Here is a 25,340-nt window from a genome sequence, read left to right on the forward strand (position 1 = left end):
GGGGCCAGAGCCAGGCGGCATCTCTCTGCCCTGTGTCTTGACACCTGCTTGCTTCTCGTTCTCTCACACCCTGGCCCTCCCTCTCACCTGTTCTGTGCACCAGCATACTTGGCACATGCACGCTCCACGGCCCTCCACGTTTCCACATTCTCAGTTCAGCAGACCCAGAGACAAGAGTCCCACGACAGGCGTGATTGGCTGCCTGGGTCAGGTGACTCCTCCTGCTCCTGGCTGCTCTGGCCCTGGTGGGAAGGGGACTTTGTGACCCCAAAGTGCCTGGAACAGGTGTAGGTTTAGACCGTTGAGAAGCATCTGCGACAGAGGGGAGAAGACTGTGGGCAGAGGGGTGGGACGCCTCCCCAGGGTGATGGCGGAGCTCTCCACTGCTGTGACCAGGGGGTGGAGCACCATTCATCCATCCACACGTCTGCCCAGCTGTCCAAGCCATGTTATATATCCACATGCAGGCCCCAAGCTGGGCACTGCGGGCCCAGTGACTGGCACCACGGAGCTCCTTGTCTTGTGGTCTAGCCCATCCCACTCCACCCACCCCCCCCCACTCACACTCACACACACACACACCCACCCCAGCCATGTCTCTCCTACACACACACACACACACACACACACACCCCAGCCGTGTCTCTCCTACACACACACACACACACCCCAGCCATGTCTCTCCTACACACACACACACACACACACACACACACACCCCAGCCATGTCTCTCCTACACACACACACACACACACACACACACACACACACACACACACACACACACACACACACACACACACACACACACACACACCCATGTCTCTCCTACTCCCCGCACTAACTGGCTTGTCGCTAAAACCCAGCTCCCTGAGCCCGACCTCACCTCTCTCCCCCGCTGCTGCCCACTCCTGGCAGCTGGGAGCCGGTGGGTCTTTATGCTTAGGTCTGTCATGGCCAGTCTGCTTGATCTCCAGCCGCATGGCCCCAGCAACAGTCTCCACATGGACATTTCACCTCGACCAAAGCACATCCCGAGCCGAGTGTGCCCCCTTCCCCCAGGCCCCACACTGCCCACCTTCTGCTCACGTCCCCATCTCTGGAGAAGCCCTACCATCTCTCACCAGAGCCACCCACGCCCCCACCTGGAGCCGCCTGTGATCACCCCATTTCCAGCTGGGCAGTTCTCGCATCTAAACCTGCTTTCAAACTCAGCCCCTATATTCCTTGCTGCTCCTTAAGTTCTGGCCTCAACACCTTTGGCCTGGATGACAGCATTGGCCCCTAACCATTCCCCCTGCCCCCGCCTCCCCTGTCTTGCCATCTCTTCCATCGTCCTCACAGCCAGGGCCCAATAGTGCTCCTCCACTCCCCATGCGTCACCCCCCCACACCCCGAGAATGAAATCCGAGTCCCCAGGTCTCCGTAGCCCACTGTTCTAGGTCTGCCCCCACCTCCCACCCCAGCCTCACCAGCCACTAATCCCCCTGCTGAATTACTCCTGCTTCCTCAAACCTTCCTGGTGGCTCAGAGGTAAAGCCTCTGCCTGCAGTGCGGGAGCCCAGGGTTTGATCCCTGGGTCAGGAAGATTCCCTGGAGAAGGAAATGGCAACCCACTCCAGTACTCTTGCCTGGAAAATTCCGCGGCTACAATCCATGGGGTCGCAAAGAGTCAGACACGACTAAGCAACTTCACTTTCGCTTTCCCAAACCTAAGCTCTCCTTCCTTGCCTTTGCATATGCTATTCCCTCTGCCCAGAATGCTTTTTCCGCAATTTCCCCTGCCTGGTAAACTCTGTTCATCCTTCAAGACTTGCTCATATATCTCCTCTCTGATGTCCTTACTTGACCCCCTTCAAAGCACTGAACACCTTTCATTTAAAAGCCACTGATCTATTGGTGGTATTGGAGCCATTTGATCCTCTTATTGGGTTATCTGCTCCTGGAGAAAAGGGTATATGATCTCATTTATTACACTTCCTTCCCAGGTACACATATACTCAGAGCACCTAGTACAAGCCCAGAGGAATAGCAGGCATGAGCAAATGCTCTTTGAATGAGTTTCCTGAAGTGGGTGCAGAGACAGGTGGACTGAACTCAATTGCTGAGGAGCCCAAGAAGAATGGGCCCCAGTGACACTTGCTGGGAGGCTTGTGACCACCCCAGGGACCATGATGAACAGCACTGGGCTTCCACAGACAAGTCTATGCTGGCTTCAAAGACACCAGAGACAAGGGTGAGAGCTGGGCCCTCATCTGGCTCATTGCTGAAGCTACAGCGCCTAACACGATCAATGATGGTGGTGGGGTTGGGGCAGGAAGGTGGACTGCCATGGGCTGCTGTTTCTCTCCCTTGAGCCCAACTCGGGGCGGGTGTCAGAGAAAGAGACAGGAAGACTGGTGGATCACAGGACCCAGCACTAAAACTAGGAGGGGCTTGGTGAACACCAGGCCAGAGGGAAAGACAGCCAGTGCTACAGATGCGAGATGGTGCGGGGAGGCAGTTTTCTGGCTTTGCTCATTCATCTGTCTCCCACCCTCCCACATTGCCCTGGCTGGGTCATTGCCATCCTTTCACTATCCCTTCACTATTTCATCCTTTTGCCATCAAAACAACAGCTGGGCTATTACACCTCTCTTCTCCCCACACCTTGGGCCAGGTAAATGCAAGTAGAGACACAGATCTCAGGAAAGGTGGTTCGGGGGCATAGGTCTTAGACACTGAAGATCTGAATCCCCTGATGGGGGAGGACACACGGGCAGAAGTTGGCACAGGCTGGAACCCCAAAATACATCAATCCCTCTATAAGCCTCTTATCCTTCTCTGGAGGGAGCTCAAGGGTTTGCAAACTTGATTGCTCATTAGAATCAACTGAAGAGTTTTTAAACCTTCTTGTGCCCAGATCATAGTTGCAGGATACAAAAATCAACATACAAAAATCAGTTGTGTTTCAGCACACTAATAATGAATTATCAAAAAGGGAAATTAAGAAAACAATTCAGCCTATAATTGCATCAAAGACAATAAAACATCTAGGAATAAATTTTAACCAAGGAGGTGAAAGGACTGTATTTTGAAAACTGCAAGACACTGGAGAAAGAAATCGAAGACACAAATAAATGGAAGGATACCCCATGCTCATGAATTAGAAGAATTAATATTCCTAAAATGCCCATATTCTCTAAAGCAATCTACAGATTCAATACAATCCCTATCAAAATTCCAAGGGCATTTTCACAGAGAGAGAATATCCTAAAATTTGTATGGAACCACAAAAGGTATCAAATAGCCAAAGCATCCTTTAGAAAAAAAAGAGCAAAGCTGGAGGCATCATGCTCCCTGATGTCAAACTATTGATATATTTCAAAGCTTTATTAACCAAAACAGTATGGAATTGGCACAAAAACAGACACATAGATCCATGGAACAGACAGCCCATTAATAAACCCACACACTTATGGTCAATTAATCTACAACAAAGGAGATAAGAATATACAATGGAGAAAAGACAGTCTCTTCAGTAAGTGGTGCTGAGAAAACTGGACAGCTACATGTAAAAGAATGAAATTAGAGTATTTCCTCATATCATATACAAAAGTAAACGCAAATGAGATCTAACAGTAAGACCTGAAACCATAAAACTCCTAAAAGAGAACCTAGGCAGAACATTCTTTGACATAAATCATAGCAATATCTTTTTGGGATCGAAGGTCAAAAAAAAAGCAAAAATAAACAAATGGGACCTAATTAAACTTAAAAGCTTTTGCACAGCAAATAAAACCATCAACAAAATGAAAAGGCAACCTGCAAAATGGGGGGAAATATTTGCAAATGATATGACCGACAAGGGATTAATATCCAACATACATGAACTGTTCTTATAACTTAATAGCAAAAAACAAACAACCCAATCAAAAAATGGGCAGAAGACCTGAAAATTTTTCCAAAGAAGACATTCTCATGGCCAACAGACATGTGAAAAGATGCTCAACATCATAATCATGAGGGAAATGCAAATCAAAACCACGAGCTGTCACCTCACACCTGTCAAAACGGCTGTCATCAAAAAGTCTACAAATAACAAATGTTGCTGAGGATGTGGAGAAATCCATAAACTAGTGCAGCCACTATGGAAAACAGTATAAAGTTTCCTTTGAAAACTAAAAAATAGAGCTGCCATATGATCCAGCTATCCCACTGCTGGGTATTTACCTGAAGAAAATGAAAAACCTAATTCAAAAAGATAATTTCATCCCAATGTTTATAGCAGCATTATTTATATTAGCCATGATATGGAAGCAACCTAAGTGCCCAACAACTGATAAATGGATAAAGAAGATGTAGTATATGTGTGTGTGTATATACATATATAATGGAATATTACTCTGCCATTAAAAAGAATGAAAGTCTGCCATTTGCTACAATATGGATGAACCTAAAGAGTATCATGCTTAGTGAAATAAATCAGATAAGAAATACAGATACTCTATGTTATCATTTGTATGTGTAATCTAAAAAAATAAAGCAAAGAAATGAATATAACAAAACAGAAACAGACTTATAGAGAACAAACTAGTGGTTACCACTGTGGAGAAGGAAATGAAGAGGGGTGAGATGAGGTTATGGGATTAAGAGACACAAACTACTTTGGATAAAATAAATAAGCAACAAGGATATACAGTACAGGGACATTCTGCCATTATATTGTAATAACTTTAATTGAGAATAATCTATAAAAACACTGAATCACTGTTATACACCTGAAACTAATGTAATATTGTAAATCCACTATACTTCAATTTAAAAAAAAAAAAACAAGATAAAAAGGGCAGCCATTATCATCATCATTTTACAGATGAAGAAACCAAGTCTTTAAACAGGTTAAAGTGATTGCCTAAGGACATAAACTGTTAAATGGTGGATTTAAAATGGGAACACAGAGGGCTTCCCTGGTGGTCCAATGGTTAAGAATCTGCCTTGAAATGCAAGGGACACCAGTTCAATCCCTGGTCCAGGAAGATCCCATATGCCACAGAGCCACTAAGCCCATGCGCCCAACTACTGCGCCCACACACTGCAACTGCTGCAGCCTGTGTGTCTACAGCCTGTGTGTCCGCAGCAACAGAAGTCACCGGATGAGAAGCCCACGCACAATAGGGAGTGGCCCCCACTCGCCTCTAGTAAAAGCCCGTATGCACAGTGAGGACCCACCAGTCAAACAGTCAATTCATTCATTTTAACAGAGCTAATTTTTTGAATACGTTCTCTGATTTGTAAGCACTTTGCAGTGTGTTATTGATAGGTAAATAACCACCACCACCACCACTACAATGAACCTAATGCATATTATAGAGAACGGTAATTGCCAGAGATGGGGGTGGGGGCGGGGGCTGGGCAAAATGGGTGAAGGGGGTCAAGAGATACAAACTTCCAGTTATAAGTTCTAGGGATGTAAATGACAGCATGGTAGCTGCAGTTATTAATATTGTATTGCACATCTGAAAGGTGTTGAAAGAGTAGATCATAGAAGTTCTCATTATGAGAAAAAAAAGTTTAACTCTGTGTGATGACAGATGACTTCCCAGGTGGCACAGTGGTGAAGAATCTGCCTGCAAAGCAGGAGGCACAGGAGATGCGGGCTCAATCCCAGACTTGGGAAGATCCCCTGGAGGAGGAAATGGCAACCCATTCCAGTACTCTTGCCTGAAAAATTGCAGGGACAGAGGAGCCTGATGGGCTACAGTCCATGGGGCAACAAAGAGTTAGATATGACTGAGCATCCATGCACCATAGGATATATAATAACAGATGTTAAACAGACTTCTTATGGTCATTTTGCAATATACACAAATATTGAATTGTTATATTGTACACCTGAAATTAATATATGTCAATTACTGAAATCAGATTGATTATATTCTTTGCAGCTAAAGATGGAGAAGCTCTATACAGTCTGCAAAAACAAGACTGGGAACTGACTGCAGCTCAGATTGTGAACTCCTTATTACAAAATTCAGGCTTAAGTTGAAGAAAGTAGGGAAAACCACCAGGCCATTCAGGTATGACCTAAATCAAATCCCTTATTATTGTACAGTGGAAGTGACAAACAGATTCAAGGGATTAGATCTGATAGAGTGCCTGAAGGACTATGGATGGAGGTTCGTGATATTGTACAAGAGGTGGTGATCAAAACCATCCCCAAGAAAAAGAAATGCAAAAAGGAAAAATGGCTGTCTGAGGAGTCCTTACAAATAGATGAGAAAAGAAGAGAAGTGAAAGCCAAAGGAGAAAAGGAAAGATATACCCATCTGAATGTGGAGTTCCCAAGAATAGCAAAGAGAGATAAGAAAGCCTTCCTAAGTGAACAATGCAAAGAAATAGAGGAAAATAATAGAAAGGAAATAGAGATCTCTTTAAGAAATTAGAGATACCAATTGAACACTTCATGCAAAGATGGGCAGAATATAGGACAGAACCAGTATGGACCTAACAGAAGCAGAAGATATTAAGAAGAGGTGGCAAGAATACACAGAAGAACTATACAAAAAACATCTTAATAACCCGGATAACCACAATGGTATGATCACTCACCTAGAACCAGACATCTTTGAGTGTGAAGTCAAGTGGGCCTTAGGAAGCATCACTTAAACAAAGCTAGTGGGGGTGATGGAATTCCAGCTGAGCTATTTCAAATACTAAAAGATGATGCACTCAACATGCCAGCAAATTTGGAAAACTCAGCAGTGGCCACAGGACTGGAAAAGGTCAGTTTTCATTCCAATCCCAAAGAAAAGCAATGCCAAAGAATGTTGAAACTACCACAAAATTGCCCTTATTTCACATGCTAGCAAGGTAATACTCAAAATCCTTCAACCTAGGCTTCAATAGTATGTGAACCAAGAACTTCCAGATGTACATGCTGGATGTAGAAAAGTCAGAGGAACCAGAGATCAAATTGCCAACATCCTTTCTATCATAGAACAAGCAAGAGAATTCCAGAAAAACATCTATTTCTGCTTCATTGACTATGCTAAAGCCTTTGACTATGTGGATCACAACCAACTGTGGAAAATTCAAGAGATGGGAGAGTAGACCACCTTACCTGCCTCCTGCGAAACCTGTATGCAGGTCAAGAAGCAACAGTTAGAACTGGACATGAAACAACGGACTGGTTCAAAATTAGGAAAGGTGTATATCAAGGCTGTATATTGTCACCCTGCTTATTTAACATATGCAGAGTACATCATGCAAAATGCCAGACTAGATGAAGCACAAGCTGGAATCAAGATTGCAGGGAGAAATATGAAAAACCTTGGGTATGCAGGTGGCACCACCCTTGATGAAGGTGAAAGAGGAAAGTGAAAAAGCTGCCTTAAAACTCAATATTCAAAAAACTAAGATCATGGCATCCAGTCCCATTACTTCATGGCAGATAGATGGAGAAACAATGAAAACAGTGACAGGTTTTATTTTCCTGGGCTCCAAAATCACTGCAGACAGTGACTGCAGCCATGAAATTAAAAGACACTTGCTCCTTGGAAGAAAACCTATGACAAACTTAGACAGAATTTTAAAAAGCAGATACATTACTTTGCCGACAAAGGTCCATATAGACAAAGCTATGGTTTTTCCAGTAGTTGTGTATAGATGTGAGAGTTGGGCCATAAAGAAGGCTGAACACTGAAGAATGGATGCTTTTGAACTGTGGTGTTGGAGAAGACTCTTGAGAGTCCCTTGGACTGCAACAAGATCAAACCAGTCCATCCTAAAGGAAATCAACCCTGAATAGTCATTGGAAGGACTGATGCTGAAACTTCAATACTTTGGCCACCTGATGCGAAGAGCTGACTAATTCGAAAAGACCCTGATGCTGGGAAAGATTGAAGGCGGGAGGAGAAGGGGATGACAGAGGATGAGATGGTTGGATGGCATCACCGACTCAATAGACATGAGTTTGAGCAAGCTCTGGGAGCTAGTCATGCAGCTGGCGTGCTCCATGGGGTCGCAAAGAGTTGGACACGACTGAGTGACTGAACAACAATGGCCACCTCAGTAAAAAAAAAATATTAATATTTAATTTTTGAAGTTATTAATATAGTCCAATTATCAACCTTTTCCTTTCTGCACCTTAAGAATCTTTGCCCATCCTCTCCAGTCCTCTAAAAATGACTTTTGTCTCCCACTAGTCCCGTCCCTTGGAGAGGAGTCCTGGAAGATGGTAGAAGAAAGGTTTTGAAGGAGACAAGGTGGGTGCTGAGCTCTGAAGGGGATGCACTGGGATGAAAGATGTTCCAAGTAAGGGGCAAACAAATGGGGGGGTTGCATTTGGTCACGCAGCCCCCACACATGTTTACGGAGGACCACCGCAATCCGCTTTGTGTGTGACACCACAGTCCATGGGCTCAGACTCCCCCTGCCTTCGTAGGTTGTGCCTATGCGGAAACCAGGCTGCAGAAGGACGGGTCAACCAGAGGGAGCTCGGGGTGTCCAACCAGAGTCCTCCCAGAGCCCGTGCCGAGCCTGAGGGCGGCCGGGATTCCACGCACCAGGTGTCCTGTCCTGTCTGGGGATGACTCCTGAGGTCTGATGGACCCAGCTCAGCACCCAGCTCCGGCACCTGTCCTGAATGCAAGCCTGGGGCTCTGAGAAAACAGCCAGCAACTACCAGGGCTTTCTCGGGGAGGACCTGAAGGGAGACCCTTAAGATGCTTGGTACACGGTGTGGCCTAGTGCTGGCTACCACCCACAGAGGGCATTGGGCCCTAGGGAGGCCAAGGAAGGCCCATTTGGGGTAGGCAGGAAGGGGGAGAGGTGCTCTTAGGAGACCCAGCCCACCCCAGACCTATTCACCCAGTGTGGGGGCCCCTGGCCTGGGTGCCCCATCAGTGTTCCCTGGCTGGATTTTGCCAGAAAATTTCCAAGAGCTCCGTGTTTGGAATTTGCTTCCGGCACCACCTCACCCATCAGCGCTTCCTGCTCAGGTAGAGGGCCGCTGTGAGCCCCCCAGTACCCCATCCCACAGAGCGGTGGGAACAGCCTTTGGTTGCTTCCAGGGAGCAGGCCCTTCGCAGGGAGACACTCCCCCACTTTGAATCCCATTTCCCAGTCGGGGGAACCTGGAAGGTCTCTTGCCCCTTTCTCCTGCCTGTTTTCCCCTCTGTAAAAACAGGGCTCATTGCATCCTAGACCTCCCTTTCCGGGTCCCTGCAAAGCACGAGGCCCCTCTCCGCCCGCAGCCCCAGTCCGGCCACGCGGGGGCACTCTGCCGCGCCCGGCCCGGCGCCGGCCCTCGCTGGGCTCTGCGGGGGACCCGGCTCTGCGTGCTGGCGGCTCACCCACCGTTCGGAAAAGAAAGCAGAGCTCCGAGAACCCCTCAGACAGTTCGGAAAACGAAATCCATCGCCTCCGCACTGCCGGCATTTGTTTGGATGGAGGCCAGCCCGCCGCGCGAGCCCCTCCGCGTCGCTCGGAGGTCCCACCCCAGCCTCTCCCCGCCGGTTTGCGGAGGGCGGCCCACGTGGGCTCTGGACCGCCGCGAGCGGGTAACCAGCCCCGCTCGCCAAGCTCGGAATCCGGATCAGCTGGAGGGACCCAAAGCCTCAGGCTCCGCCCTCCCCCAGTGGCTTGGACCACATTCTAGAGACTAAACTCCGAGCCTCGACTTCCACACACACAAATTGGGAGAGACAACAGCCCCTACTGTGAAAGTTGCTTAGAAAGTTATAGGAGATGGGTCGCTGTCGTCCAGGCCTTAGACAAACCACCTGCGTCTTTCTGAGCCTCAGTTTCCCCAGCTGCAAAATGGGGAGAATAAAAGTCTTTACCTCCCAGGGTCATTGAACAGGCCAGATTGCAGCAGCCACTCAGCACCCCCTGAGCTTTCGGGCAATGGAGCCATGGGGTGGTTAGGAAAGTTCTGCAGAGGCACTGAGTTCACAGCTCATGCCAGAGCCCCAGAACCCCACGGGGTTGTCTATGAGGAACCAGGTCCCCCAGTTTGGGAGCTGCTGGCTTACAGCATGGCTGATGATCCCTCACTTCCCTGGCTCAGATGGGGGGCTCACTGTGCAGCCCACACAGGCGTGTGGGCAGGGGGCTGGGAGGCAGGGCCTCCCACTCCTCCTGGTTGGTCTTCAGGGCCCTCTCTGGCTGAGTCACCAGGCAAAAACACGCGGCTTTGACACCATCCAGAAAATGAAAATGTCTCCGGCATCTAATCCTTCCCTTTCTTTTGGCAACTTAAATCTCCCTGAAACATAACCGAGATACCAGACGCAGTGTGAGCGTTCATGATGGAGCCGGCCTCCTCCAGTAAAGCCGGCCTCGGGGACCTAGTGCAGCAGAGCAACGCCTCCGGTCAGGCTCAACCTCACCAGGTAGGTGATGACCCCTGACCTCCCCAAGTCCACATCACAACGTGCCTCCACACTGGCCCTGACCTGACGGGCACCCTCAAGCCCTGACTTCCTTCCCAGTCAAGGGCTGCTACCCACCCCCATCCACCCACCCCCCAAATATTTGGAATGGTCTTTGACTGAAATGAGATTAATCCTCAGTTCCCTGACAGTGTCTTTGGGCATGTGTTTTTATAACCTCCCTTTCAAATGAGAACCATTTGTCGTGGGGAAGCTGGGGAGGCCCAGCCCTAACTGCTGGGCCAGACATCATCGGCACCTGATTGAATGTCAAGGACAGTGCGAGGGGGCAGGGCCGAGGTGACGGCAGGCTATATGCAGCGATGACCTGTCCTTTGCTGGTCCCCTGCCCAAGCCAGTGTCATAGGTCTGAGGATCCTGGCTCCAACCCAGTCTCTCCTACCCGCCAGCCAAATACCCTTGAGCTGGTGAGCCTTTAGCCTTTGCCTCTAGGAGCCTTACTCTCCTCATCTGTAAAATGGGAGAGTTGGGCTTCCTAGGTGGCACGAGTGGTAAAGAATCTGCCTGCCAAAGCAGGAGACGCAAGAGATGAAAGAGCTGCAGGTTCGATCCCTGAGTTGGGAAGATCCCCTGGAGGAGGGCATGGCAACTCACTCCAGTATTCTTTCCTGGAGAATCCCATGGACAGAGGAGCCTGGCGGGCTACAGTCCAGGGAGTCACAAAGACACAACTAAAGTAACTTAGCACGCACGCACGCTGGGCCCAGCCTAGTGCCTGATAGACAATAGATCTTCAATGTCCAAAGAGGCTTTTGGTGGGGAGGCAAAGTAGCCCACCCTGGGGTCTTCCGGGGGATTTCAAATGTCTGTCCTACGTGTGACTCAAGTGTATTCCCTTTCCAGGCTCACCCTAAGTGAGGGGGACATCCTTGCATAGAACTTGAGTGGCTAGCACTTGAATACGGAGAGGGTCGAGTTTATAGGTGCCACCACGCAGTCTCTTTAATTAACTCTGGGCCCTCTGCCGGTGGCCTCCCCGCTCAGCACAATCTCCCCCCTACCCCCACCGCCACCCCAGGTCCTGTTTGAAGTTGGCAAACCCCCACCCGCTTCCTGCCGCCCCAGCTTGCTGAACCAACTACAGACCCTTGGGGCTCAGCTGGGAGGAATTTATTGGTGGAGAATTTCAATCATGGGTTCTTGGCTCAAACTTGTTGCTTCCCCCACCCCCAAAGTCTCCCCAGCAGTGTGATACTCATGGAACTGAGCCTTAAAGGAGGGACTTCTGACGATCTCAGAATTCCACCTGGGCGGGTCGGAGAGTTCACAGCCCCTCGTCACTTGGAGGAAGGGAACGCAGAGGAGCAAGGATGCAGGCAGGTTCCTGAGACAATGCTGAGGTACCGGAATTTGCTCACCTTCCAGAGCTGCTTAGAAACACCATTCCCACCTTCACTAGCATCCCCTCCCCAGCACTGCGGCAGGTGTCTGGATCTCTGAGGTGTGAGCTTCCCCCCTCCTCTAAGTTGGTCTCGGGGCTGGGCGAAAATGGGGGAATCCGAGTGGACAGCCCTGAACGGCAGACCTGGACACCAAAGCCACGGAGATGTGCCATTTTTCTGAAGCCGTGTGCCTTCGCCACCCCAGAGGCCTTCCCTGGGCGGTTTCCAGACCAAGGAGCCCACGCCCTTCCCCGGGAGCCGAGCCAAGGAGGTCCTGGGACTGAGGGCCCCATGTGCCGCTCATTTTCCAACCCCTCTGGGCAGGGCTGCCTCTGCTCCATGCCTCGGAGAGATCTTTGCAATGATGGATAAGCCGTGGCCCCGACGGCCCTGGGGAGAAAAAAAAACATCTTTTGCAGTTTCGTGTAAAGCCTCCCACTTCTCGCTTAATAAGTGCTGAAAGCGGCACAAACAGAGGGACCCCGGGCTTGCCATGACTAACAAGATGACCACATCAGGCAGAGCCGAGCTGGGGGAGAGGACCGCGCCGGCCGGCCGCCCGGCTTCCCGGAGCGAGGTGTCCGATTCCCGATTCCCTCCCAGGACGCTCCGCCAACAGTGCTTTGAAGCCGTGCCTAGGAGCCGGGAGCTGGGAGGTACTGAGCGGAGGGGGATCGGGCTGGTCCTCCCTCCCGCCTCCCGCAGGATGGGCACAGATCGCCCGAGATAAAGGAACCGCAGCCTCCTCCAACTTCTGCTGAGTCGCTCTTTTCAAAAGCCTTTTCAGATGGTTTCACTTCTCCGCGCACGCTTTGTTGAAAGATGTAAAAATTTCAAACCACCACAGAGTAAACATTTCAAAACTCGCTCTTTGCAAAAATCAGTCACATTTTCCAAAAAAAAAAAAAAAATCCCTTGAATTCCATCTCTCCACGCACCACCACTCCCCCCGCTGGCCCCCCCATCCCTTCTTCTGCGCTCTTTGGATTCGAGTGTTTTTCATTAATTTAGAAGCAGTCCAGGTAAAGCTGGTGTTTGCGAGCTGGTGTTTTACGGGCGGGAAGTAGCTTTGTTATTTAGGAGATGTTTTAGATAAGTCAATGTCTTGTCAAAATCAAGCAGGTTTTCTTTATTAGGGTGAAATCGTAATGAACTCATCTGCTTCTAATATTTATAAAGAGAAGAGAGGCCATTAATTCTACTGCTTGTGAATAAAACCATCTGTGATTTCTTTCCATTTGATGGGTTTTGGTTTTAATATACATTTTTCACAAATAAGCGCAGAGATTTTTTGGTGAAAATGTCACATTCAGGATCTCATAAAGAAAGAATGCAAAGAGAGGAAAACGAAATGTTTTGTTAGCTAAGTAATTTCTCACCTTGCAGAGTGGGGAACATTTGAGCCAACTTTAGCACATTTGGGTGATGGAATCGCCCGTTCAACGCTAATGCAATCCATGACATGTTACAAGGCGAACCGCGTCCGTTTTGAAGTTTGTTTTCCTTCGGGAATTACACAGTTCGTTTAACCTAATCTGTCCTGACACTTGAATTATAATATTATGAGCTTCTTCAGGGAAGTAAAACAGTAGTTGCCTGCTTAAAAGCAGAGCAGAAGTTAATAAAGTGGGCAAAATGTCAAGGAAAGGACCTAATCGAATCACAGGGCCGTTCTCTAGAGAAAATACAGTCAAGTTGTATTTTTTTTCCAGTCGAAATCTTGGACGCCTAATGACACATTTCTGTCCAGGAAGAAATTTGAACTCTAAAACCAAACTTGATTAAACCCCAAACTGCAAGACCTTGCCCACTGGGGACCGCTCGGGGACTTTGACTTCTGGGTGTCAGAGCTTAATTAAAATATTCATCCAGCTGCTCTCCCCTTGCCAAGAGGACCCAGAGGAATTAAACCAATAAGCCTAATTCTATTAGTTCACCTGCCTGTGTACACAGAGATGCGGAAGACCATTTACAGGTTCAGAAAAAAAGAAAGAGCACCAGACCCACCCTGCACGCTCAGCATCAGTGAAATGGTCCCCTAGACAGAGTCCCACGTGATATTCAGGAGTCTCAGTTCCCGGCTCCAAACACACATGACAAGTTAAAAATTCTCTTTTAAGAAAATGAAAATGCCAAGTAAGACACTGATTTGTCACTGATTTGTGTGTGTGTTATAATTTATGTATCATCTATAATAACATCTAACATTTACTGAATTCCCTGTGCCGCTGGACTGACCCTGTCCCTTTCACATCTCAAGGAAATCTTCAGTTCCCCATTGTGAAGTAAATACTGTTATTCCCCCCATTCGACAGATGAGGAAACTGAGGCTCCTCAGAGAGACAAGTAGCTTGAAGCCCAGAATTCCCAGACCACAGTCTGAGCACTTAACCTCGAATATAATGATGGCTTCCCTGACATTTTGATCTTTATCTCAAATTTTAATGATTTTGTATCCACCCTACACACACACTGCAAATTTCGGAAAGTAGGGAAGCTGTAAAGAGGAAAGTCAACCCCGCTGTTACCCTTCCTCAGTCCCACTCCCAAAGCAGTCACTTTGGACCATTTCTAGTGTTTCCTTCCAGAGTCGAGGCTTATTCCAACAGTTATACATATATTTCCCTTAAAAAAAAAAAATACATGGAGCATACCAGGTACACAATTCTGCTGCTTGCTTTTTTCCATTTTCTAATACATCTTGGAGGATCCTCCATCTTATCCCTTTCAAGACTGCATGTTATAGCACTGAGAACTATATTCAGTATCTTGTGATAGCCTATAGTGGACAAGAATCTGAAAAGAATATACACACACACACACGTGTATAACGGAATTACTTTGCTACACCTGAAACTAACACAACATTATAAATTAACTACACGTCAATAAAAAATAAAATTTTATTAAAAAAAAAAAAGACCACACACCATTCTATTCAGTAGAGGTGGCAGGTGGACCCGTATGAGATTATCAATATTCAACCATTTTTGACCAGCAGAAATGGCAGCTTAACGTGGTTCTGCCTAATTTTTTTTTTTTTTACCCAATCTCCAATAATGGATGTGTAGGTGGTTTCCCCAACTTGGCACCTACAAACAGTGCTGGGTTGAATATCCCTTCATACACTGACAGGTACCATCTACAGGGCAGACTCCTAGAAGTGCCACTACCTGGGAAGAGGGGAAGTCAGGTCCCACCCCTTGGCCCAAAATGAAGCAGTCACCCTGGCCAAATTCAGAAGCCCCTGTTATCACTACGTTTGTAATCCCCACAGCCTAACTAGAGATGATCATCCCCCACCTCCCCCCCCACACACACAACCTCACAGCTCCAGCCTCAGGATCCCCCAGATCACTGTGAAAATAAATGTTTTCCACCAAACACGGACTCCCTCCCTGCTGGCTGCATTTGTCAGCCAGGGAATGAGACATTTCCCCGTGATCAATACAAATGGAATAGAGATCCAGCCTGGGCAGCCGCAAGATGTGGTTTTTTAATAAGGAGACCTCCGGAGGATATTGCATTCCTATGACAACAGCCGGCAGACCTTGATTTTTAGTGTCAGAACCTGTTTAACGCGAAGGTCTGTGGCTGGGGCCTGGCCGAGCACTGGGTGGGTTGTCTGAGGCTGGAATCAGGCTGGTCCTCCAAGGCTGCGGTGGAGACCAGCCGCCACCCCTGCGGGCCACCTGTTCACAAAGGCGGCTGCGTCTACCAGCTGGGCGGCCGTGGAGGTGGCGTGGCTGTCTGGCCAGAGGTGATCTACAGCCACGGACTGGGTTATTTACGGCTCGCCTGTGGTCCCCGACACCTGGGCGTCTTTTGGATGACGGCAGTTTGCCTTAAACAGGACTGGTACCTGAGCAGAGGTGGCAGCAAACGTGAGCAACTCGATTGACCGTCTTTTTCTTTTTATAAATTCACTGGTAACAGAGCAAGTCAAAGAGACACCCTGAGTTGGTTGCTATTTGAAAAGACTTGAGAAGGAACAGCTACGAACTGTCCAGGACAAAGTAGGATGTTCTAAAAACACAATCCTTGCCCAAATAATCTAGATGCCTCTGAGGTTTCTCTCTCGATTCTCCAGCCTCTTTTAGAATTATCTACTAATACAGACCAGGGCTGAGGATGACAGCACACACAGAACAGCTGGTGCTTAAGGGAGATGGGATTGGCAGTGCTTTATTCCAAGGATTTGATATTTTAAGTTATTGTTGTTGTTATGTGTGTGCAATAAATCATGTTTTAAAGTATCTGTTAATAGAGTGTTTTATTCTCTAAAAATAATAATTTTTTTTTCTTTCAAGTGGATGGGTTGTTTCTTGAAGCTGAAACTCTCAGGTTTTATGAAGAGATGTGACAATCAGTAAGAATGTGTCAATAAATTTTTCCACTGGGAAAAAATTTCCACCCGATTTTATCACCTAGAAAAAGTCTTGTCCTTTTTAAAAATTAGAAGAAGAAGAAACAGAGCCTTAGCTAGTATGGCTTAAAATACTTGGTTTGAATTTACGTAAATGTATTTAGTCCTTTGGCTTTTTTAACCACTGAATTCTCATTTAGGAATTTTAAATACCGTGATGGGTGCTCTTGAGTTTCAAACAGCAACTCTCAAAGCGGCATCTGCCAAAGCTCTTCAAAACCAGGGCACGGTGGTCCCCCAAGGAGGGTCTTAGAGGATGATTACAACATTCCTTTGTGTGACACAAATAACAGCCCGCTCGTGGACACTCTCGGATCCTCTGCTGAAAGTAACCGGCGGGGCCGTGGCTTAAAACTAATCTTGTCCGCGGCTCCTGGCAAGAGGTCAGGAGGCGAGTCTTTCAGAAGATGATCTCCGGCAAGATCTGAAGGGCTCCGGGAATATAACAAGTTGTAAAAGGGAGGGGGAATGGGGGGAGAGAGAGAGAGAAAGGAAAAGAATGAAAGCAAAATGAGATTTTTACAATTAAGTATACTTTTTTTTTTTTTCCATTTAGTTAATTTCCAGCCGCTCACGTTTATTGCACATTAATTATGCATACAGCTTTTGTGCGACTTAAAAACGTGAAGACTGTGATCCTTATCCTTTTATGGAGGATCCGGCTGCCACGCTGGAGGCCCCACCAGAGAAGCTTCAGGTCAGACGGGGCAGGAGTTGCCGACAGCCAGCGGCCCGAACTAGCCGGTACCCTCCAATCCCCCGCCTGGCTTTCACAAAAGTGATTCCTACGGTTGGGGGGAGTGGTGACCGAGGGCCCCAGAGGGTCTGAATCAAGGGAAAGGATCCCAAGCAAGCCCCTCTTGGCTTGGCTTAACCAGTATTTATGTTCAAAGCCACTGGCCAGGCCTGGGGCTAAAACAGAATGTCACAAACAAGAAGTGTTGGGGTCTATTTCCTTCCTCCAAGTACCCATCCCACACGCCAAAAGAAGCCGAGGAGGCAGCAGGCATAACCTGGTGGGAGACTGTCCCCCAGTCCCACCCGACCCCAACCTCCACACTCCCACCAGCAGCCTCAGGAAGGTACTGGCAGATGGCCCTCGGCCAGAATGCTGTGTGACAGCAGACAGCCACAGCCTCCCTGCACCCTCCCATCAGGAGCTGTGCATGGAGCCCTCTGGATCTGGCAGGCCACAAACAGGAGACCACCAGAGCCCAGGCAGAGACGGGGATTCATCACTTGGTACATCCACTTGTGGGGAGGGGCCCAGGAGCCCCTTCACCAGCTGGTCAGACCTAGGCCAGGAGCATAGATCCAAGGCCCCTACTCGAGGAGAGAGAGACCCTTGGGGACTGAAAGTTGCCACGTTGGGCCAGGACCCCCAGGCTCTTCTCAGAGTAGGGCTCCCCACATCCTCAGAAGCTGCACTTCCCCCCGTAGCCTGAGGTCAGCTGTCAGGTTACCCCAAGGAGCCAGTGGGGCAGGGCCATCCCCCTACTTTCTGCACAGGTTCTAAGCAGACAGCCTGGGGTCCCCAGCACAGGCCCACCCTGATTGCTGGGCAGCTTGGGTAACAGGGCTTCCCTCCTTCTGATCCCAGATTCCTCATCTGAAAGTGGGGATCAGACGAGACAGAGTCACCTGAGGGTCAGGTGGAATGGCCTCCAGAGCACCCACCCCCAGGAGAGCACCCAGGAAATGGGGCGCTCAGAGCAGCCCCAGGGTGAGCGTGGAGCCCCCATTTCACAGATGAGGAAGCTGAGGCTTTCGGGGAAGGAAGGCACCACCTGCCCACTGCAGTCTTCAGCCCAGCTGCGTGACAAGCTCCAGGAGTCCTCCTCCGGGGTCCCCCCGCCCTCCGCTCATGAGGGGCTGGAACCCCCACCCCTTCTCCACCCACTGCATCGGAGGGGAGATGAGAGAAAACACACACTCAGTCCCTCGCTCCCTCCCTCGGACAGCTCTTGTGCCGGGTTTGCCAAGGGGTGTCACAGCCCGCGTGGGCTCTTGTCCCCGTTCCCTGCAAGTACAACCACACACCAGCTCCCCCCCCCGCCCCCCAGTGCTGGCCTGGGGAACAAAAGCAGCAGAAGCTGCCCAGCCAGAGGCCCACAAGCCTGGCCGGGCAGCGAGCGGCTCCCACCGCAGCCAGACCTCAGGAGGTCAAGGCCGGGTTCCAGGACAGGCGCCCGCAGGCCACACTGGCCCCCGACCCGCGCTTGGGAGGGGGGCTTTGGGCCTGGGCGGCCTCCTCCTCCTCTGTTGTTTTAATAACAACTGCTCTCTCCTGGGATAAACTGGCAGCGATCCTTCCTGCCCTTCTCTCCCAGTATCGCCACCCCGTTCGGCAGGGACTCTGTGACAAACTTTAAAATAAAATTGTCATCATAAAGAAGTCAACCGCGCGTACTAATAAACAACACACTTAACATTTATTACTCTGCCTTCTGACAAACTAAAATGTGAAAACATGCCAAAATTCGGGTTTCATAAAACAATTTTTCATCAAGTTCTTTCCTCTGACAAAATGCCTCTGTTTCATTCCTGGCTGGCGGGACTCACTTTAAACGCAGCAGCACTTCCAGAAACGGGTCTCGGGTCTGACGCTCCCGAAGCCATCCCTGGCTTTCTGAGACTGTATCTGATTGACCACGTTCTGGGCTTCGCTAGCGAGCACCAACGGGGGACAGGGGGCACCATGCTTCTGACGCCGGTCACAGCACCACAATCCCACCATTTTATTGTGGTAAAATACACAACATAATATTTACCTAGCCATAATCCTAACCATTTTTAAATGTGCCATTCAGTGGCATTAAGTACCTCCACACGTCGTACAACCATGACCCCATCCATCTCCAAAACCCCTTCACCTTGCAAAACAGAAATTCTGTCCCTATTAAACAGCTCCCCACTTCCCTCTGCGACCCCCTTTCTACTTAATGAATCTGACTGCCCCACGTACCTCACATAAATGACACAGTACAGTTATCATCCCTTTGTGACTGGCTTATCGCACTGAGCTAATGACCTCCAGGTTCCTTCAGGTGTGTCAGGATTTCCTTCCTCTTGAAGGCTGAGTACTATTCCATCAGCTGCCACCCAAACTCTCTTAACCTCACTCAGTACAGGAATAAGATGCTCCCCCGCGGCTGGGGAGGGCAAGGGGCCTCACAGTGTCTGAGGAGGCATCACATGGCAGTATAATCCTAGCTCAGTTTCGATGGCCCCGAGGGAGTTGGAGATCTGGGGGTACCCCAGTCAGCCCAGGTCTTCAAGATTCAAACGGCTCCAGTCTGCCTACCAGGCAAACCCTGACTTTCCCCCAGCGCCCCCCTCCTCTGAGCAAGGACAGAACGGGGAGAACAGAGCCCTCCCTGTACTCAGAGGCATAAGGGGGTGCTGCAAGGATGGGCTCTAGCCAGGAAGGAAGTCAATCAACAGACACCTCCAAAGTACTCACAGCGTACCCCCACTCTGCTCTCATAGAATCACGGGCTTTGTTACCAGAATGCCACCCCTTCCTCCTCCAGCTGCCCCCGATGGAGATTGACACCAAGGGGAGCTTTTAAAATAACAACACTCTGCTCGGCCTTTTGTTTTTTTTCTGAGGTACCAGACCTTGTGTTTTAACTAATTACAAAATTCCTCCCTCTCAAATTACGGTTAATTTTCTTCACATGGTAATGCTGTTATGGTTACAGAGGAAAATGTCCTTATTCTTAGAAAAAGCACCCTGAAGTATTTAGGGATGGCACACAGAATTTAGTTTCAAACTTGTAACAAAAAATTACAGATATAGGTATGTGTATACATAGGTTTCCCTGGTGGCTCAGATGGTGAAGAATCTGCCTGCAATGTGGGAGACCTGGGTTCGATCCCCGGGTTGGGAAGACCCTCTGGAGCAGGGCATGGCAACCAACGCCAATATTTTTTCCTGGAGAATTCCATGGACAAAGGAACCTGGCAGGAGGGCCTGGCCTGGTGGCCATGGGGGTCACAGAGTCGGACATGACTGAACGACCAAGCATACACCACATACATAGAAAAAGTGAGTACAGTAAAATGCTCCTGTGTGTTGAATCTAGGAAGTGGGTATATCAGCATTCCTTAGACTGCTCTCAATTTTTCTATGTATTTATAATTTTTAAAAAGAGTCTATGTGTTTGAATACATTTGTAACAACAACAAAACAACCTAACCAGAAAATGAGCAAAGACCTAAACAGACATTTCTTTAAAGAAGACCTACAGATGACCAACAAGCACATGAACCATGCTCACCATTGCTAATTGTTAGAGGCATGTAAATCAAAACTACAAGGTACCACCTCACACTGGTCAGAATACTTTTCATTTGAAAATCTACAAATAACAAATGCTGGAGATGGTATGGAGAAAAGGGAACCCTAGTATGCTACGGGAGTATAAATGAATGCAGCTGCTATGGAACACCATATGAAGATTCCTCAAAAAAATAGAATTGCCATGTGACCCAGCACTCCCACTGCTAGGCATATATCCAGACAAAACTATAATTCAAAGAGATACATGCACCCCAGTGTTCACTGCAGCACTGTTTACAATAGCCGAGACACAGAAACAGCCTGAATGTCCATCAGCAGATGAACTGACAAAGATGTGGGGTGTGTGTATATTTGTGTGTATATATATACACATATACACACACACAATGGAATACTACTCAGCCAGAACAAAGAACGAAGTGCCATTTGTAGCAACGTGGATAGAAAACTACAGATTCTCATATTAAGTGAAGTCAGACAGAGAAAGCCAAACGCCATATGATATCATTTATATGTGGAATCTAAAATATGACATAAATGAACATATCTAGGAAACAGAAACAGACTCACAGACAGAGAACAACTTGTAGTTGCCAAGGGAGGAGGGGTGGAGGAGGGATGGATTGGGAGTCTGAGATTAACAGATGCAAACTATTATGTACGGGATGGAGAAACAACGAGGTCCTACTGTGGAGCAGAGGGAACCATATTCACGATCCTATGACAAACCATGTACGTGTATGCACAACGGAATCACTTTGCTGTACACCAGAAAATTAACACACTATTAATTAAATTATATTAAATTAAATCAACTATACTATCAATATAAATACAACTATTTTACACGGTAAATCAATACATTTTTAAGTTGGGGAGAAGCCCTTTGCTCTCATCTTGCCCTTCCCTTTATCGTCCATGCATCCTCTTACCACAAATGTGACCCAGGGGTCCAAGAGGGCGTGTCAGTGATGGAACATGGGAAGAACAGCCTGCCAGAGGCTCAAGCAGGAGTACGCCATTCTCTGGCTCCTAATAGAAGCATCACATGGCTCAGCCCAAAAACTGCAGGTCCAGGTGGGAGCAGGAGGCATCCGGACCACCACTACTCCGGTATCCTTAGGGACCCACTGGGACCCCAGGAGGGCTGTCACCCAACAGTGACAGCTCTGTCCCCAGCCCTGGCTCAGGAACCCTGGGGCATCCGTGATCTGCCGTAGATCGTGTGGCCCAGAACCCATTGCTAGTCAGAATCAGAACCACCTCTCCCCCCCCACCCCGATGAGGACAGGAACCACATCCATCTCCCTGGCCACTGTGCCCCCAGCACCAGCCCAGGGCCTGGCACAAAGCTGGGGCCTGGCAGGGTGAGTTAAGGCTTCCAACTGAGGTTCTCTCTTCACAAGTTAGACGAACCTTAAGGACCTTCCTCACAGACAGCTGACCACAGAGGTCAGGGGCTGGGCACACCTGCCCCGTCTTCCTGGCAGCAGCAGCTGAGGGCAAGCAGTCAGTCAGTGGGCTTGAGGAGCTCTCATGGGAGAACCTCAAGGGCAGGCGGCTGGGATCCACGCAGGGGGAAGGCAGCAGGCAACCAAGCCAGGGACAGTTCTGACCCTAAAGTCCAGGTGAACCTCTCCAGAGTCCCTTTGAAAGCAGGACCTCTCTCATGGGAAGGCCCTGGGAAGGGACAGTCTATCTGTCCACTCACCATCTGCCAGCCGGAAAAGGGGCTTCCCTCCCTGAAGAGGAGAAAACCCCTGGAGAGGGTGCTTTCCTTTAACCAGAGATCAAAGACAAGTTCCCCTGGGCTGGGGGTCCTGTATCTCTCCTCCCACTCCAGGGTTCCTGACTCTCGGCTCCCTACTTCCAGAGCCGTTGCCTGGGGCCACCTCTGGACGCCTGTGGGGCGGGGGGCAGGACCTCAGAGCTGGGGTCTTGCTAACTTTACGGCTGTGGTCTTACTGAAAGTCCAGGCACAGATAAGAAGTGAGGACAGGGCCAGGCACCTGGAAAACTGGTGCGTCGCAGGGGCCTGAGGACCAGCTCAGGCTCCCACCCTTCCAGGAAGGCCAGTGATTAAGAGCTGAGCAGTGGGGTGACAAGTCTGGTCCCATCCTGCCTCTGACTGGCAGGCCACCTAACTCGGAGCACACAGGATCATCCTTGTCAAACGCTTGGTTGGTCGCCGGAGGACTGAGTGCTCAGTAAGCAACCAGGGTTATCTTTGCCGGCACTGTCCTTACTGACCCGGGTTTACTCCCCATGCCAGCGTCCCCCATGGCTGCTGAGGTTGGCTAAGATGCATCTTAGGTGAGTTTTTTTCACTGGGGGCCAGTGGACCTGGTGTGATGGGTGCGTAGGTCTGAATATGGAGGCTAGGGCACAGCCCGTGGCCTGGGCCAGCACCCCCACTCCAGGGCCAGCCACCTCCCTGCCCTTCCCAGGAGGTGGGATGGCCTGTGTTCCCCGCGGCCAGAGGCCAGAGACTTTGGCCTCTTCTGCCATGAAAGAGTGAAACCACCGCAGGGTTCAAAAGGAAAAGAGGAAAACCTGGTAACTCGACCCAGACGGTCCATCCGCTTTATCAAAGCTGAGTCCAGGGAGCAGCATTCCCACCAGGAGAGGCTGCGGCCTCATTAGGGACGATGAAAAAGCTTGGCCGCAATGCACATCCCGGAGACAATTAGGCCTTGTCTCCCTCCCTTCAAAGGCAATCTGTGTGTGTGTGTACACGCGTGCACATCTTTTGCATTCTGTTTCTCTCCCCCTCCTTTCCGCCTACCCTCTCACCCCTCCCAGCACTAAGTGACTCGGAATGTCATTAAAGACCCATCCTCAGCCCGCTGGGTACCCACAGATGTTAAAGACCCAAAAAGAATTCCCCCCAAAGACCCTGCTTTCATGGAACTGGCCCCAAGACACTGCCCCCAGACACCCAGCTCAGCCAAAAGACGGGCGCGGTGCGATCATTTCCATGCGTTAGTCCTCCTGAACACCAGCTCTCCCATCCGAGACACAGAATGCAAACTATTCCCCTAGAGCAACTCCCGCTCCGGTTTCCGGATGCCTCTCTCCTAGCAGCAACAGTCTGAGCCCCGGAGACTCTTCTCCAAATCCTGGCGAGCACCTCCCCACCCCTTCCCCTGGAATGTTCCTTACCCACTGGCAGGAATCCGAAGCCGGGACACTAACACATTCCTTCGTGCACGGACACTGCCTTAGACCGAGAGGCATCCCGCTGTCAGGAGGCAAGGACTTGTTTTGGGATTGCCACCCTGAAACTGCCCGGTTCTGCCAAGGCCACCGCCCGCCGCCCAGGCCCTGGCACCGTGGAAGTTTCCTGTAACCGACAACGCCACTTGTGAGATGCCGATTCTGACATCAGGCAATTATTTGAGGGGATCAGTGTGTTGCTTTCAGTGAGAAGGCAAATTCTAGATACTTGTTTTTGTCATAACACTGGAGGAAGCGGGCGCAATATTTGCGAAATTAGAAACAGCCGTGGGTCTCGGGCCCTCGCTGATGGCACCCAGGTATTAATCCATTAAAGGAATCAAAAGAGCTTAAATAAAAGTCTGAAGCCCGCAATATACATGTCCATGAACAAGCAGTAAAACTTCCTGAAAAGGTGATTTCAAAGCCATATTGCCCACGCTTGGCAAATTGCATATTTAATTATTTTGTCATTCCCTCTCGCTCCTCTAATCTTTGGGGAAAATGCCTTCAGACATATGAAACCAGTTAGGATAATTAAGCTATGATGGAATTAGGTGTCGGCTGATTCCTCAGGAAGATGGCATACTCTAACCTGGTATGAGATGTGTGCAGGCCCCAAAAGGCAGTAACGTTGGTAATGCCTGCCTTTCTGTAGAAAGATCAAAGGTCTTTTGCCCCTTTCAAGATGTCTGTAGAATTTGTTTCCCAATTATCCCACATTTGCGCACTGGGACATCCTAGTTAACTCTTTGATAGCACCTCTAGAATTGGGCCATAATTGACATCAAGCCGCACCTCGAGGCTCCAGGCTTGGAGCCAAGATTCCCCTCTGAGGTCTATGATCCCAGAGGGAAGAGGAGGGATGGGAACTGGAAAGGGGGTGCTGGCTGAGGTTTGGGTCCCTTAGGTTTCAGCCAGCGTCTTTGCTCAGGAAAGCAGGACTCACCCCATCGTTCAGACTTAGCGGATGGGGCATAGGTGAACTCCCCTGGCTCTCATTTGGATGTGAATTGGGACTAGGATTTTGTCTGCAAAATTTTGCCATCTTAAAAGCAGAGAGTGACTGCGTTTAAATACTGTTCTCAAAAAGAAATTCACTGAATACATTATTTTCCCGTGTTGGAATATTTTTCCTGGTCCGGGAAGATGTTTTAAAAAAAAAGAAAGAAAGAAAAAGCCATCAAATATTTGGAAAAAGTGAGAAAAAATCCAAGATTTGATGTTTTAGTTACGGCATCTTGAAACTAAATGTGACTAGGATAGCACGACAAGGTAGAAAGTCAGATGTCAAAAAATGTTAACAAAAATCGAATATAAAAGATTCTTTTTCTCATGTGTGTTTTACTTGCTTTTCATCTGTTTCCTTTTTTTCATGTTCTGTTGATCTTTCTCGACTCTGCAAATATTTTTTCCTGATTGCCTCGTTCAGATAATGTCTTTAACATCTATGTGTTAGCTTAAGAAAGAGAGAGAATGGGAAACAAAAAGATCGAAGTCTGTTTATATGCAAAGGCAGCAGCCCTTTTGAAAATAATTTTTGGAAAAGGACCTCAACAATTTGAAAAATGAA

At 48.9% G+C, this 25,340-nt stretch overlaps 1 long non-coding RNA gene across 2 annotated transcripts; it reads right to left on the bottom strand.

Moving 5' to 3' along the window:
• Window positions 1–11,531: 11,531 nt before the first annotated feature.
• Window positions 11,532–23,840, bottom strand: LOC122442169. Of its 2 annotated transcripts, none has more exons than XR_006269561.1 (2): window positions 23,714–23,840; window positions 11,532–12,209 (listed from the first exon to the last, which is right to left on the bottom strand). It is a non-coding gene; the product is annotated as an uncharacterized LOC122442169 (long non-coding RNA). The 2 variants fall into 2 exon arrangements; XR_006269562.1 differs by lacking the exon at window positions 23,714–23,840 and adding an exon at window positions 16,399–16,592.
• Between the last annotated feature and the right edge of the window lie 1,500 nt (window positions 23,841–25,340).

The sequence above is a fragment of the Cervus canadensis genome, chromosome 5, assembly GCF_019320065.1.
Source record: "Cervus canadensis isolate Bull #8, Minnesota chromosome 5, ASM1932006v1, whole genome shotgun sequence".
NCBI classification, from domain to species: Eukaryota; Metazoa; Chordata; class Mammalia; order Artiodactyla; family Cervidae; genus Cervus; species Cervus canadensis.